Genomic DNA, 18075 nt, shown 5'->3' on the forward strand with positions numbered 1-18075 from the left:
ATTTTTTCTACTATTTGTGTTTCTGTTTGTTGCTTTTCTCAGTGTTAGCTATTGATTGGTTGTCATTGTTTGTGATTTTTCAGAGCACTCAAAAAGGAAGAAAAATAAATTTTTTCTACTCTTTGTGTTTCTACTTGTTTATTCTGGTATTAGCATTTAAAATGAAGAAAAATAATGTTGCTTTTTTTCGGTATTGGCATTCGAAAAGGAAGAAAAATAAATTTTTTCTACTATTTGTGTTTCTGTTTGTTGCTTTTCTCGGTGTTGGCTGTTGATTTTTGGTTTTCATTGTTTGTAGTTTTAGGAGCGTTCGAAAAGAAAGAAAAATAAATTTTTTCTACTCTTTGTATATCTGTTTGTTTATTTTGGTGTTAGCGTTCGAAAAGGAAGAAAAATAATGTTGCTTTTTTCAGTGTTGGCGTTTGAAAATGAAGAAAAATAAATTTTTTCTACTCTTTATGTTTCTGTTTGTTGCTTTTGTCAGTGTTGGCTGTTGATTTTTTATTGTCATTGTTTGTAGTTTTTCGGAGTGTTCGGAAAGGAAGAAAAATAATTTTCTACTGTTTGTGTTTCTATTTGTTTATTCAAGTGTTGCTTTCAGTTCGGTTCTTTTGGATTTTCAGTTCTCTCTTTCGTTTAGCTCTGCCATGTTTCATCTTCTCCGACCATTTCTTTGTGGTTTTTTTGGATGTTGCTTTTTTTTTTTGGTATTTGTTATTTTGGGTGTGTTTATTTCAATGTTGGCTGTGCATTTTTTGTTCTCATTATTTGTGTTTTTTTGAAGCATTGCAAAAGGAAGAAAAAAATTTTTTGCTACTCTTTTCGTTTCTATTTGTGGTTCTCATGCCGTGGTTAATGATGTGTTTTCTTTTTGCTATTGTATTAAAGTTTGCATTTTTTTTGGATTTTTATGCCATGGTCAATGATGTAAGTTTGCATTTTTTTGAAGTTTTGATCCCGTGATCAATGATACATTTTCTTTTTGTTGTTGTATATTGATGTTGGTTTAAAGTTTACATCTTTTTTGGGCTTTTATCTCGTGGTCAATGATGTATTTGATATTTGCATTTTTTTTTCAGTTTTGATCCCGTCATCAATGATGCATTTTATTTTTTCTGTTATATTTTAATATTGGTTTAAAGTTTACATCTTTTTGAGCTTTTTATCCTGTGGTCAATGATGCATTTGATATGTTCAAAAATTAACATATCAATTTTTTTTTCAATATTTTTTTGGATTTGCTCCTCTTGTTCTTTATGGATGGCAATTTTCAACTTGATTTATCCCTTGCATTTTTTTTCTTTTGTTCTTCTGATTTAGTGGTTGATGAGCATAAATCTATATCTAGATCTGTCTATACATATGCATGCATATATCTCTATCTATATATACATATAGATCTGTCTATACATATGCATACATATATATAGCTATATATTTATCTATGCATATACATATATATCTATATCTATACATCTATATACATATCTATGTACATATACACCTAATGTATATGTATATGTATATCTATATCTTTCTATACTTATATATATATATATATATATTTATCTATGCATATACATATATATCTATATCTATATATCTATACATCTATATGTGTATCTATATATAAATCTCTCTACTTATATATAAGTGAGGATCGCTCAGCTACAGTTGTAACAGCCCGTTAAAAATTTAATTGTGAAATTTCTATTAGTTTTAGGAACCTCGTGAAGACCCCATAAGTTTTCACGAATCCATTAATCGTATAAGTTTTAGTCTAACTACATAGTTAGTGTTATTATTTACTATGGTATCCGAAGTATATTTTTTATTATTGGAGATAGTTAGAAGTGTCAAAATGTATTATGGTTTGTGCCATTAGACTCGGAGGGTTATTTAAGGTCTTATGGTGCAATTACACTTTTTCATATTTTCGGACGAAACATCTGTTCAAAATTGTAGATATTATTGGATAAAAAATATCTTGAGCTAATTTTTGTAGATATCATTGGATAAAAATATTTTAAACTAATTTTTTGGATATTATTGGATAAAAATATTTTAAACTAATTTCGTGGATATTATTGAATAAGAGAGTCCTACACTTAACTCTCACTCCAGCCTCATCTCTTCCATATCTCATCCATAAGTATCTCCAGCCACCCCTCCCCACGAAATTATCTTCATTTACACTTTCCATTGAAAGAATATCAAATACTCTCTCTCGGACAGCTTTTAGGAGTTCTTTTGCACGCCCATTTCGAAGGTTTTGTAAGTATTTTATCATAAAATCTTCTTCATATAAGTTGTTCCTTTTTACGTCTAGTTTACATGGATATCTTATTTGTCCCATTTGAAAATCATTTGGTCAGTCAAATATTATGTAAACTATAGAAAGGTCATTGTGGGAGATAAACTGAAAAATATGTTATAATTTGGAGTTTTTGACCAAGTTAATGGATAGATATGGGTCCAAAATTTTTATGGAGTATTGTTAACATGTATATATGACTATTGGTTGAGGAGTTTTTCATGATTAAATGTTTTGATAAAATATTTTCTTAGATTTAGAAACTTAGAAACTAGAAGAGGAAAAACAGTTTCTGTTTTGAGAAAGTTTAACTCTTTGGTGGTCTAAACCTATTCCAATGACTTTGATAATTTTATTGGAGGATCCTAAGCATCTTATATACATGTTATATTATTATTTTGAAGATATTTGATGTTAGTTTCAAAGATATGAAATTTTATGGAAAGAGATATTCAGATAAGCCAAAGTGTGGATGTTCTTGGCTAAATTTATGTTTTGGTTAATTTTTAACCATGTGATCTTGAATTAGAAGCTTATATATGTTTTAGGATATCTTTTTTAAACCATGTGATGGTTTAGTTTGAAGATCACATATTTTTAAGTCATAGATCAAAACGTTGATCAAAACAAGTTGGAAACAAAAATCAATAGAAATAGCATATGGGAATTTCGGCCCTATGTAGTTTTAATAGTTGTGATTAGTTTTAAATTTTTCTAAATTGATATTTGAATTGAGGATAAAATTTACATGAGGCATGTAAATTTTAGTGACTTTTGGAGTTAGTATGCAAAATTCTTAAGTTATGGGTAAAACGGTCATTTTCCTACATGCAGAGAGTAAAATGGAAATTTTACTCTTTAAGTTAGTATTTTCCATATTTCAATTTATTAGTGATTTAGTGCTAACTTTTAGAATCACTAATTACAGTTTCTCGTGATCGCGCTTAAGGTTTTATAAGAAATGCGGAGATCGAGGTAAGTTAGCTTTTAACTTACTAGTAGTCTACTGTATATGTGTGCTAAGTAAAGGAACTACAGTGTATGTATGTGTGTTATCATATATGTTATGCCATGCCAAGTTATCACGTAATTGTCTATTATATACATAATTTATTCTGTCATCAATTTTTATCTGTTACATAATATATTCTATCATATATTACTGTACCTTACAAGTGCGTCATGTTAAGTATGCCATCTATTATATGTATATCAAGTCATGTAATATTCACTGTTGCAAGTTATGTTAAATATGTTGTCTATTATATGTTATGCCATGTTACGAAATATTTCTATCTCAAGTTGATCATGTATTTCAAGTTATGTTCAAGTCACGTTATGTTACGTCAGGGCTTCAGTCCTTTCGTATTCCAGTCATGTTTCATCTTGAGTACATTCAGTTTTGTGGGGTCCACAATATCTGTGGCACACGAAGTATGGGGTCACAGCAATTGTGACGCATACATTACTTGAGACACAGCAATTGTGACGTGTAGAATACATGGGGCCACAACAACTGTGGAGTATGTATTTAATTGCATTGTGATGTGTAGAATACATAGGGCCACAACAACTGTAGAGTATGTATTTACACGTAGAATACATGGGGCCACAACAACTGTGGAGTATATATTTAACTGCATTGTGATGTGTAGAATACATGGGGCCACAATAACTGTGGAGTATGTATTTACACGTAGAATACATGGGGACACAACAACTGTGGAGTATGTATTTACACGTAGAATACATGAGGCTACAACAACTGTGGAGTATGTATTTTTCATGTAAAGTCAAGTTTCAGAATAAGTTCATGATAAGTTAAGTTTCATATCATGTTCATGTTAATTCAAGTTTCAGAGCAAGTTCATGCTAAGTCAAGTTTCAGATCAAGTTCATGTCAAGTCAAGTTCAGTTCATGTTTCCATTTAAGTTATGTCAATTATGTTATGTTGTATGCCAAGTTATGCTTTAATTACTTATGAATTTGATTATGCATTTATGCTTTTACTGTCATCCATGCATCATTAGCTTGTGTGGAAGTTTTTTTTGTTAACTTACTGAGATTTGTAATCAAATTTCATTTTGGTAGTCCCAACTACCATTCCTCCCAAATAGTAGATCTTGTTACAGGACCTGAAGGAGAATCAGGAGCTAATCAATTAGACACAGTTGACTAAGCAACGGTGCGACGTCAATGTTAATATAGTAATTAACGTAAATTACTACTTGTACGATGGAGTTGCATCTCTAGTACTTTTTGGAATATAACCATTTTGGACTAGTGTTGTGATCTTAGTTGTTCAATGGGTCTTTATGTATGAAGTATGTTTTAAGCATTTGAGATATTTTCAATTTGGTGCATAGTATTGCTAAAGAAAAAAATTATCCGCTGCGAATATTGCATAATGTTAGATGCATGTTAGGAACATTGCATCTTATATGTCATGAACGGGGGCAAGTAACCTTGTGTTGCATGTCTCGACGCTTCAAATGTCCGTCAAATCCCAAATGGAGTTTGGGGGCGTCACAACAGTTATCTATAGTAACTTCTCTCATTCCGTTTTTAAATCCTATGTTTTATAGGATTTGTCTTGTTTGCCCTTTATCTTGTTCTTATGTGTGTCCGTGTGTTTGGGGTTTTATTATCATTATCGATTGGAGATTTATGGTCATTTCGGTTGGGTGAGTATATTTGTTTTGTTTTTTTCCTATTTTTTTCTATTCTGTTTTTAAATCCTATGTTTTATTGGATTTGTCGTTTTTGCCCTTTATTTTCTTGTTGTCTGTGACCATGTGATTGGGGCTTTATTGGTCATTTATGCTAAATTAGGATATTTGTTTTGGATTTTCAATTTATTAATTTTTCAATATTTATTTTCTTTCTAAATAGTTTAACATAAAAATATATATTACATGCGTCTGTACTGTTGATGGGATGGCAACTGTATTTGCCATTCTTTGGATTGTGGTGTCAGAGATTTTTTTTGTCCTTTTTTACAAATTTTCTTTTGTTGTTTTATTCTTTTTTAGTACTTATACTTCAATTTAACTGCTTCATTTTTCTTTCCAATCATTGTCATGTTCATGTTTTGTTTGGTTAATTTAGTTTGTTTCTACATATCTTATACTTTCAATCTAACGTGAAGGGAATGAAGCTGTGTTGGTCATCTTTCTTTGGTTAATTTAGTCTATATTTTTACATATGTTATACTTTGAATCTGACGTCAAGTGAATGTAGCCGTATTTACTTTTTGATATGTTGGTGTGTTAGAGATTTGTTTCTCCTTTTTCTGAGATTTGTGTTTTTCAAAGATTTGCTAAAGGATTTGCCTGGTTACTGTATTGGTAATTGGAAAACTCTGACTTATTTTATAATAAACTCTCTATCCTCTCTGTCCAAAAGTCATTTCTTCTTTTATTAGTTGTCCTATTTTTAACTTTTTTTTACGTGTTTAAAAGTCTATAAAAATTCATTTCTATTATGCTGCCATCCTTTCTCGTCTTTCTCCCGAACTTTTTTTTTTTATTTTAAAACCAATTCTTGTCTTGAGTTCAGAAGTTCCCTTTTTTCCGTTGAAGGTTATTTGTTAGTGAGTTTCTATTATTTCTTTAATGGTTCTGATATGTTCTTTGCATCTGTTTTTATGTTGTTCGTATCTTGGAAGTTATCTTCTTTATATATTTGCAGTTATGTTTATCTGTTCATGTATGTTTATGTTGTTTTATGTTCTATTAAAGTGTTGGCTTGTATGTTCTGTGCTTGAATTTACTTCATTTTTTTTGTTGTTGTTATATTTAATTTAGAGTTCAGTTTTAAATTTTGGCAGTTTTTGGGTTGTCACATGGAGGGCACATTCTCAAAATGTCAGCATTTATATCCTTATATACTCACTACATATTGAAACAGAAGCATGAGTTCATCTTTCATGAATTTCTGGTGGATGTTAATGTGTGCATTCCAAGGTATGTACCCTTCATCAGGCAAAAACTATGCCAGCAAGATAATATTTATCTTGATTAACTTTTCCATCTTTGGTCCTAAGGTATATTTTGCTACTTATGGCCCCTTTATTCAATTATGGTTTGGTTACTATTTTACAGTTCATTTTATGTATTATTTTATATCTTATTGTATCTATTTAATGCCACAGGATTTTAGACTTTTGTTTTTTTGTGATATTTTTCTCTGAGACCACGATTTTTGTTGGTTTTGGCCCTATTTTTTCAACTATGGTATAGTTAGTATTTTACAGTTCATTGTATGTACTATTTTACATTTCATTGTATCAATCTGAGACCACGGGATTTTTGGACTTTTGTTCTTTTGTAATTTTTTCCTCTAAGACCACAGCTTTTTTGTATTATTTTGTGGGATTTTTTAGTATGCATTTTTTTGTTTGCTTTGCTGACTTTTCATTTCTGATTTGAAATTTATCTATACATTTGTTGACTTTTTGATTGTTGAAATTTGGGGCACTCTTTTTTGTTTGGTATGCATTTCTTTTCTCTTGGTTGATGCAAGTTTTTTTGTTTTTTTGGATTTTCTTTCCTTCTGGTGTCGATTTAGGCCCCGCTTGGTTACACAGATGAGATGAGATGAGATGAGATGTTTTAAATAGTAATAAATAAAATATTGTTATAATATAATTTTTGAATATTAATTTTGTATTGGGATTTGAAAAAGTAAGATTGTTTATTATATTTTGTATTGGGATTTGAAAAAGGTGTAATGATGAGTTGATATGAGATGAGATGAGATTTTTGATTTTGGTTAACCAAACAAGGCCTTAATGGTTCTAATTTGTTTGTATTTGCTGCAGAGAATCTGGATTTCTTGTTTTACTGATCAATTTCTCCAAGGTTTGTGTGTCTTATAGTTATATGTTAGATGTTTTTTTATCATTTCGTTTTGCTATTTAATTGGATTAGTTTTCCATGTTACCTTGACGACATTTTTTTGCTTGTGTATAATTTTTTGTTGATATATTTGAAAGTGGAGTACTGCATTATATGTTTTAACTTAATTCATAATTGACTAATTCATAATAAACTGTATATATTTTTAGATAGGTTGTCGTTTTAAATTCTTAAGGTTTAGAGTTTGTACAATTTTTTACTTTTATTTTCTGGCATTCTAAATTTTAGTAGCTGTATTTCTTAAAGAAGTTGATTCAAAACTTAACTTGGCTGATTGTTTGGATTTTGTGCTGGTTTATTTTTTCCCGTTGATTCAAAGTTATCAATTGGATAACATATTAGATATATAACATGTCCAAAGGTTTCTCAAATTTTTATTTATTTATATATTGTAGTGTGTATACATATTAGATATAATTTTTATTTGTTTTTCCCGAATTCTGTAAATATTCATGTTCTTTTATGTTGAGTTTTGTTGATAACCTGTGGTATGAAATTTTTAGACTTGATTCAAACGTCGACTTGACTAACTATTTGTATCTTTTTCTTTTACATCTTTACTTCTTTTTTTTACTTATATATTGTAACCATGTATACTTATTAGATATAATTTTTTTATTATTTTTCCTGCTTTGCAGTTTGGAAAACATTCATTTTTTTTTTTAATCTTGTTTCATCTTTTAATTTTGGATTTCTTCATATGTATTCAAAATATTGTATGCTCTAATCTTGTTGTGCATTACATTTTATGAAAAATAGTATGTAGTGACAATTGCTTCTTTATTTTGAAGTTAAGATAATTTTGTTCAACCTTAAAAGAAATCATCTTAATAGTACTTCTTAGAAAAAGACTTCAAAAGGGTTCTTCATTTTGTTGCACCTTAAAAGAAATGTCCTAAAAAAATATTGTAAAACATTCAACTGCACGCAATGCTTTTATCCCATTATCCTTTGTGTTTATGTAAAAACATAAGGCTATCTAACTTATTTTGAAGTTCGAGTGTGATTCTATTAAACCTTCCAATATTATTAGTAGTGTTTTTTTTATCTATATTTTATATGTCACGTTTTGACTAAAATCAAGGCTGCAAATCTTGGTTGCTTATTTTTTAAATATTCAAATTGAGTGCAATAAATTTGCATGATTGAAATAAAACTTTTTGACTATTTTTGATTCGTTTCCATTAATCTCTTTTATCTTTATATAAATAAGTAAAGTTATCTACTTTATTTTGAAACTAAAGTGTAATTCTATTAAACTCTCCAATATTGTAGGCCTTGTTTTTTTTTCTTTTATCTCTATTTTCAACATATTGTCGTTAATCTTTTTCCTGTTTATGTATTAAATTTAATCTATTTATTTTATTTAAAAAATGAAGTATAATTCTATTTAAATCTGTCCAATTTGTTGGCATAATTTAATTATTTTGTCATTTTTAAAAAATTATATTGCCCGAACAATGACAAAAAGATTAAACGCCATTGTTATTTTGAAAGAATCTATTGTTATTGTTAGCTATTCCTTCGTAATGCATCTGTGTGTATATAAAAAAATCAATTGGACTATGTAAATGTTACAAAAGTGCTCTAAAAAATCAATTCTTAATGGTATTTTTATAAATTTATATTGAACTAAATATATATATTTTTTTCACATTAATATACTTTTAAAATTGCTTTATATATTTTATAATATGTAAGAAACTTTACGTCATAACAACAGTTAAACTCAAAACATTTAGAATATTTCTTCCTTTGCAAGAAGTAAAAAATAAATCTATTCAAATAGATATATGTAAACATCGGGGATTTTTTTAATTTACATTACTAAGTGAAAATTCATTTTGATCCCCGAAAAATATTTGCTATAACCTGTCTAATAGATTTTTTTTCTTACATAATTTTTCTTGCAACGGAGGAATGTTCTCAGTTAAAATTGTAACATTTTGTAAAATGTTTTTACATCTTAACATTGTTAGGTTTAGTTTTGAAAATCATAAAATTAATACAACTTATTTTTATCAAATTTCTCGCTCATTAACCAGTTATACTAAGTAGATTTGCCGCTAAAATATTTGCCCATTTGTAAGTTAACTGAAAATTTATTTTTCTTTTAATTTTATGACAAATGCCACTTTGTAAACTGCATAATAATTCAATTTAAGATCGTACGGAAAGAAATTTCCTTTATCTGAAAATAATAAGTCAATTGATTTTCTGTTTAAACGTTAGAAAGTTTAAAAAAAAATATTAGATCCCCCCATGATTTAAAAAAAAAATACTAAAATCGTAACTTAGAAAATAATTTTAGAATAACAAAATTTGAAGGTAGGCCAATTTTGGAGCAGCAAAATGTGAACTTGCCAATAAATACTAGAATTTGGTTGCATATGACAATTGTTTTTCATTTGTTACGCAGTTGTTACTAAAAGGTTTTAATAAATCTTTTTTGCATAAAGAATACATTATACTTTTCTGATAATTTTATTATATATATAATAAAATTTATATATATATATATAATACAATTAACGACATAATGTTTTCCTGAAGCAAAAGAAAAAAAAATTGAACATTTATAAGGAATTAAAAGAACTAATTTAAAAGATTAGTTTTATTTTTATTGTTATAAATGTTTTGAAACTTATTAATTAGAAAATATAGTTAAAAGTAAAATTTAATTATAGTTATAATTCATGATATTTTTTTAAATGAATGCGTTAAGATTATATATATTATCGTTAGAATATTTTAATTGATATTTTCTATAAATCATTAATTCTACATTTTTCCTGATAATTGCTAAAATGCAAAACCGATTGTCAAAAATAAAATATATAGACAATATTATATTGTCAAAAATTAATTCAAGTTATTAAATTTTCATATGGTAATTTCTTATTGGCATAAAATAAATTAATTATTAGAAATAGAAAATATGGCAATTATTATCCTTATAAAATTGTATCCAAAAAAATTTATTTTTTGTGTATATTTTTAATATTTAATATATATTTCTTTAACTATTTTTTGCAAAAGGGAAGGTTTTCTTGAAATTAAAAAGTTTTGACTAAATTGAGAATATAAAATAATAATTCAAAAAAAAAAAACATTCTTGTTGAATTTCAGTAGTATTGTTTGCACAAAAAAAAAAAAGAGTGGACTTTGATTATGATTTTATCACATATTTTAGAAATTTATTCAGTTTTAAAAAAAAAAAAAAAAATCTTATTTGATAATGTTTTTGTGTGAAAAATAGGAATTATATTCTTACCTAAAGGTGAAAAGTCAAGAGAGGCATTCTTTGATCAAAAAGCTTGTAAGTGTCTTTTTATAATTTTTAAAAAAATCATGATGTATTTTCTTGCCTTTTAGATCTTTTTATTGTCAAGCTTTTGTCATGTTTTAGATTATTACTTATCATATTTTGTGCTAATATATACTTAGATATTTTTATTATTTATTACTTTATCTTAGAATCGTGCATTATAGGTGGATTTGGTTTTATGTTTAATGACAATGTGCAGTTTTTTTAAATTTTAAATTTTTTTCCTAATATAATTAGCGGTAAATTTTTTTGAACGAATTATAGAATATTTATTAAGTTCACAAAATCAAACAAATTTTTACTGTGACATTACATTTAAAAAATTGTTATTAAAGCTTCTAAAAAACAATCAACAAAAAAGATGTTGTATAAATATTTGCCCGAAGAGAAAAAAGCAGAACTCCGTCGAAAAGTTAGAGAAAGATATGCCTAGAAAAAGGCTGCAAAAAATAATTTGATTGAGCCAATAGATTTAGAGCTATCCAATATAGATCAAGTCATTACATCTGTTGATGACACATCCAATGATTATCTGCCACATATCAGGAATGCTCAAAACTATAATTTTCAACAGACACAATTCAAAAGATATCGTATTTCTAATATTGACAACAACATTGACGGAATTTCTTCCTCATAAGGAGCATCTATCTCTACAAATATTAATTTCTTTACGACAGATTCAGATGGATCTACATTTTTAAATACTATATCAGATTCTTCAATGATTCTAAATTCATCTATGGATGTGATGAGAGAAAGTTCAGCAAATGCATAAATAGAAACAGCACAAATATCTGAACATCCAGCAATTCAATAGGTTTACTATTTTTTCCTCTTCTCTATGTTATTTTGTTTCATTCTTTCTATCAAAGAATGATCTTCTCACCCAAATAAAATCCTTGTATTTTGCAAGTGCAATCAATTCCTTAAATGACTTCACCAACAATATCTTTTGGTGAGTAAAAAAAAATTAAATTCTTTTTAAACATTCTATTCTGACCCATTTTTTTACTTTTAACATATTGATTTAATAATTATTATTTTATTAATTTTAAATAATTTTACTCTATTATATTCCTACTTCAACTTAATAGGCATAAGATGTCGTCGCTTTTTTACACGTAGATAAATACTGCAAAATGTTCCGTTTAAAGCTTCTTGCCTGCCAAATATGCCATCTTGTAGACGTTGTAAAGCAAAGAGATTCCTCCATAAAACCAACAACTTTTGCTATGCTGATGGGTCAATTTCTTTAACAACAAATGCTGTTCCTAAACAATTTTATAATTTGTTTATTTCAAACAATCTTGAATCTACACACTTTCGAACATATATACAACAATAAATTTGCTTTTATATCTTTTTGAGTTAAATTTGATAGAAACTTGAGCTAAAGAAATAGAGGTATTTACACATTTCGAGTTCAAGATCAGATATATCATTTTCGTTCTGATTTAGTTCATTCAAAGAGTCGGCTTTCAAACTTACAGCTATATTTCTATGATACTGAACATGAATTTGAAAATCATGTTCTTGATTCAATTAGAATGGATCCACCAGTTATTGCACAGCTCATGGATATTCTTCGTGTGAATCTATATTCTATGTTTTTTCGTTTCTTGGGGATCTACCAAGTTTGGAATGTCAAAAAATATACATCAGATCAGATCCTGGTTTAGATCAACGTGAATATAATGTCACTACATTGTTAAAAGTTACAACAATTTGGGTTGAAGATGATACTCTAAAACAAATAACACCTCGTGACATCTTTGTTTATAACCATGTTGGCGGAAGTCACATAATTCAATATTATTTTAGATATTACGATCCACTTCAACATCCGTTGTTATTTCCTTTTGGTGAAATTGGATGGCATCAAGGTATACAAAGACTCAATAGACGAGGTGCATTTATGTCTAATCATAGTCATGCTGCACAATCAATTGATCTGCATCAATCAATATCTGCAGAAGAATTACTTAGATGAAAAGAGCAAGGTTGTATATACTATTCCAAATAATTTATACATTTTATCTACAATTTACATATTAAATATGTAAATTGCTAAATTTTTAGCCACGATTTTTTATAGTGTTGAGAAGAAAAAGAAAAGATCCATTTGTTTCATACCATGAGTACTATTATTATAAGTTACAAATCAGAGAAGATATCAATCCAATTCTTCTACTCTCTGGTCAGTTGCTTCAACAATTTGTTGTTGATATATATATTAAAATTGAAACATCAATGTTAGATTATTTTCGCAGTAATTAGCAACATATTCGATCTGAATTATATCAAGGTATTGTGGATAGTATCAGTGTTGGAGAAACAAATGTTTCTAGAATTGGAAAGCTTGTGATTAAGCTATCATCTTTTATTGGAGCGCCAAGGGATATGCCAAAAAAATTACATGGAAGCAATTACTTTAGTTCAGCGGTATGACAAATCAAATATATTTTTAACAATTACATGTAACCCAAATTGTAAAGAAATCTCAGCTGAATTGAAACCACATGAAGAGACTCAAAATCGTCCTGATTTAATAGCCCGAGTCTTTAGAGCAAAATTAGAGGAATTGAAATATCAATTATTCAAGTGAGAAATATTTAGAAAAATTTTAGCATATGCTTATGTTATTGAACATCAGAAAAGAGGAATCCCACATGCACATTTTTTGATTATTTTACATCGAATTTAGAAATTATATGCACCAAAATCTTTTAATTAGATCATTTCTGCATAATTACCTGACAAAGACAAGAACTTGCATCTATATACAGCTATTATAAAACATATGATGCATGGATCGTGTGGAGTCTTGAATCCAACAAATGTGTGCATGAAAAAGAATGGTCACTGCAAAAATAGTTATCCAAGACACATTGTGCCAAACACAATTATTGGAAATGATTGTTTTCTAATATATAAACGATTTGATGATGGAAGAATAGTGAAAATTAGAGGTCATGATTTGGATAATCGTTAGATTGTTCCATACAATCATTATTTGCTTGTGATGTTTGACTGTCATATTAATATTGAAATATGTTCTACAATAAAGGTAATTAAATATCTTTACAAATATATTTATAAAGGTCATGACCCTGTTGCCTTCAATTTGGTTTTTGAACAGACCAATCAAGAAATTGATGAGATTCAACGATTCTAATCAGCTCGATGGATTGCTCCACCAGAAGTGACGTGGAGACTATATGGATTTATTATCAATGAAGTACATCTAATAGTTTATAGCTTGTATTTATATCTTGAAAATCAACACCAAGTAACTTTTCGAGCACATGAAAACTTGACCAATGTGATCAGCTCTAATCTTTCTGTAAAATCAATATTAAAAGAATTTTTTCCAACAAATCAAGTTGATGAAAATGCCAGAAAGTTATTGTATAAAGAATTCCTAGAATTTTATATTTGGAGTCAACAGTACAAAATATGGATTGTTCAAAATAAGTAAGTTGTTATAGGCCGAATTGTGACAACAAATCCTTTCGAAAGTGAAAGATATTATTTATTAATTTTATTGAATCATATAAGAGGTCATTTGCCGTTTGATGACCTCAAAACAGTCAATGGTGTTTTAGCCCTTACATTTCGTGAAGCAGCTACAATGCACGATTTATTACAAAGAGATAACAGCATAGAAGAATATTTACACGAAGCATCTCTATATCAAATGCCTTCTAATTTACAGCGGCTATTTGCAACCATTTTGGTCTATTGTAATCCAGCAAATCCAAGATATCTTTGGGAACATTTTGAACAAGACATGTCAGCTGATTTTGAATTAACTGAACATTCTCAATCAAATGTGAAAATGCAAGTTTTGCGCTCCATCTCCATGACACTTGAATCAATGGGTAGAGATATTAATTCATTCCAACTTTTTGATCAAAACATTCATTTTGATGAAGATAAATTTTTATCTAGAGAGATTGATGATGAATTAGCTGTTTTAATTCCAGAAGAAGATATTTGTGCATCGAGACTACTTAATAGAGAACAAAAAATTGTTTACAATTTAGTTTTGGAAAAGATTTTCTCAAATCAAAGTGCTGCATTTTTTATAGATGGGCCTGTCGGAACAAGAAAGACATTTTTATATAAGACACTTCTTGCAACAATAAGGTCAAGACATTTAATTGCTTTTGCAACTGCTTCATTTGGTGTTATTGCATCAATTTTACCTTGAGGTCGAACATCACATTCACGATTCAAAATACCTCCAGAAAGTAATAAAAATTTCATATGCAATGTTAGTAAATAAAGTAGACTCGCAAAACTACTACAAGTAACAAAATTGATTATATGGGATGAAACTCCTATGTCAAGAAAAGAAGCCATAGAAGCATTAGATAGAATGTTGAAAGATGTCAATGATTAAGAACTATCTTTTGGTAGAAAATTGTTATATTTAGAGGAGATTTTCGCCAAATTTTACCTGTTGTTCCAAAAGGTACAAGATAACAACAAATTGATGCTAGCTTGGTTTCCTCTTATTTATGGCCCACATTAACAAAGATTCATTTGACTGAAAATATGCTCGCAAAATTGGATCCAGATTTTTCAAACTATAGATTGGAATTAGGCAATGGAATGCCACCAATTAGAATTGATGAATATGTCAAGATTCCTACAACCATGTTAATCCCATATCAAAATGATGCTACTTCTTTGGATAAGTTGTTAGATGCTGTTTTTAATGATATTTCAGAATATTCAATGAATATTTCAAATATGATGAATCGTGCCATATTGACACCAAAGAACAGTTATATAGATGAGATAAATATTTTGATGATACAAAGATTTCCAGGAGAGATTAAACAGTATTTCAACTTTGATGAAACAATTGATGCATCTGAACAAGTAATTATGGATGATTTCTTAAATATGTTAGCTCCAAATGGATTACCTCCATATGAATTATTGCTCAAACAAAATTGTTTCATCATGTTGCTTAGAAATATGAATCTTTGAAAATGATTATGCAACAGAATGCAGCTAATTTATCGTAATTTTGATCATAATGTCATTCATGCAGAAATTGTAGTTGGCCATCAGAGTAGCAAAAAAATTTTTATTCCAAGAATCCCATTTTTGCCAAAACCATATGAAAATAGTGGTTTTTCATTCAACAGGACTCAATTTCCTATCAGATTAAACTTTGCAATGAATATAAATAAATTGCAAGAGCAAACGTTAGATTTTGCTAGAATATACTTACCCCAGCCAGTTTTTTCACATAGACAATTATATATGGCTTTATTAAGAGCAAAAACTATTTCTGCAATCAAGATTTTAATATGACCAATCTCAACAGAAGAATCAGAGAATAATTCTACAAAAAATATTGTATATATAGAATTATTAACAATTGCAACTTCTGATTGAAATTATGCAGCCAATTAGATACTAATTTTGTGCTATATTTTTATCTCTAAAACCAAATAATAAATTAACTACAATTTTTTTTATATTTTATTAATTTTTTGTTTTTATTTTACATTTTTGTTAACTTCATTTTTTATATGCTACTTTTTAATTGCAATACTTACACATTTTATTTTTTTGTAACTTACAGCCTTTCAAGATGCGGCCAATTTTCACATCAATCAAAGATATTTCTCCAGCCATAAAAAACTAGAAAATCAAAATGATTGTGGCAAAAAAATCTCCTAAAAGAACTGGACAGCACTCACCACTCAAATAGCAAAATTTGATATTAATCGATCAAGAGGTATAATATCTATTTTTACAACTTCTCTTTTGTTAAAAAAATTCAATTATATGTTAAAATATTTATATTTTCTATTATTTATATTTTCCTTATATCTAATTCCATTTTATTTTAAAAATTATTTCCTTTTTTTGAAAAAACATTTCTTTCAAAATCATTTTAAAAAAATTATTATAAAAAATTCTAACTTAGATTTTTTCATACAATGCAGGGAAATCGTATTCAAGCAACCATGTTTGGTAAAAATATAGATTCAAGAAACAATTCTCTGCATATCTTCCGGTCGTATTACATCACAAATAAATTTGTTAAGCCATTGAATCTTAAGTTCAGAATGGAATCATACGAATTTCAATGGATTCTTAATTCTAAGACAATCATCGAAGAAATACCAAACAATGAAATGCATTTAGAACTGCCAAAATACAATTTCATCTCTATTGATCAATTGGATCCCTACAAAGACTCGATTGTAGAAATAGGTAAATTATTATTTGTTTTAAACTTTTTTATTGCCAATTAATTAACAGTTTAAATCTTTTAATCAGATCTACTAGAAGTTGCCATTCATCTCAAGCCATCCAAAGAGATAACATTAACAAATGGATTAGTTGCCATTCATATCAAGTCGTCCAAAGAGATAACATTAACAAATGGATCAAAGGTACGAGATAACATTCAAGAAATTTATGTTATAGATCAAAGGTACGAGAATCCCTTAATTTTATGTTTCCAAGATTCTTTTTCAATCTGGCCTTAATAAATTTTCTATTAATTCTTTTGTTTCATATGTTATAGCTTAAATCCAGTCAGCTTAACTATGTGGGGGCAGTTTGTGAAAAATGAATGTCAAAAAATTTCTGAAATAATTGAAACAAAATCAATTATACTACAACAAAACTGAAAGTTCATTCATACAATGGTACTTTTAATGATTTTCATTGTTAAATATATTTATAAATAATATATTTTTGAAATAATAATGACCAATATTTATAATATAGATTTGTCCTTGTCATCGCGACCAACGAGTGTTTTTACAATCAATCCTCTTCTTCCTGAGGCAGAGTAATTACAAAAATGGTAATTAATATTTAAGTAATGTTTCATTAATTTATTTATTTTATCAGTTTCTAACTTATATTTCCCTTTCATTCATAAATTAACAAACAAAAAATCATATTGATATTTATTTATGTTAAATATTTTTGATGTGCACGTATTGAATATTTAAATTATTTCTTTTGTTCCCTCTTATTAATTTACATTTTCTTTTTAAATTTTAAGGGTAACAATTAATGATGCAATACTTGATAAAATTATTATAAAATCATTGACATATCCACCTGCATTATTATCATTGATTGGTCTACGAGAAATAACAAAACATTATGATGTTGCTGAATTGATGAAGAGTTTATAACCAATGGAGGTAAAATATTTTTTTCTACTACCAATTTCAAATTCCTGCTCATATACATTATTTAACATATTGTTTGTTACATATTACAGAAAGCAAAATTTTGGATTAAAGCAAAAATAAATATTATCAATATGCGCCAAATATTTTTTTACATGTCTTGCATCAATTGTAATAAGGGAACTGAACATGACCATAATGAAAGTTTCCTCTGTTATCACTACAAACATCAAAGTGTTGCTCAACCACGGTATATATATTTTTAAATTTTATCATCTAATAATTTATTCCAAAAATTTCTTATGTACTTCTTTTTGTCAATGTTAACA

Source organism: Carya illinoinensis, chromosome 15 (assembly GCF_018687715.1).
Source record: "Carya illinoinensis cultivar Pawnee chromosome 15, C.illinoinensisPawnee_v1, whole genome shotgun sequence".
NCBI classification, from domain to species: domain Eukaryota; kingdom Viridiplantae; phylum Streptophyta; class Magnoliopsida; order Fagales; family Juglandaceae; genus Carya; species Carya illinoinensis.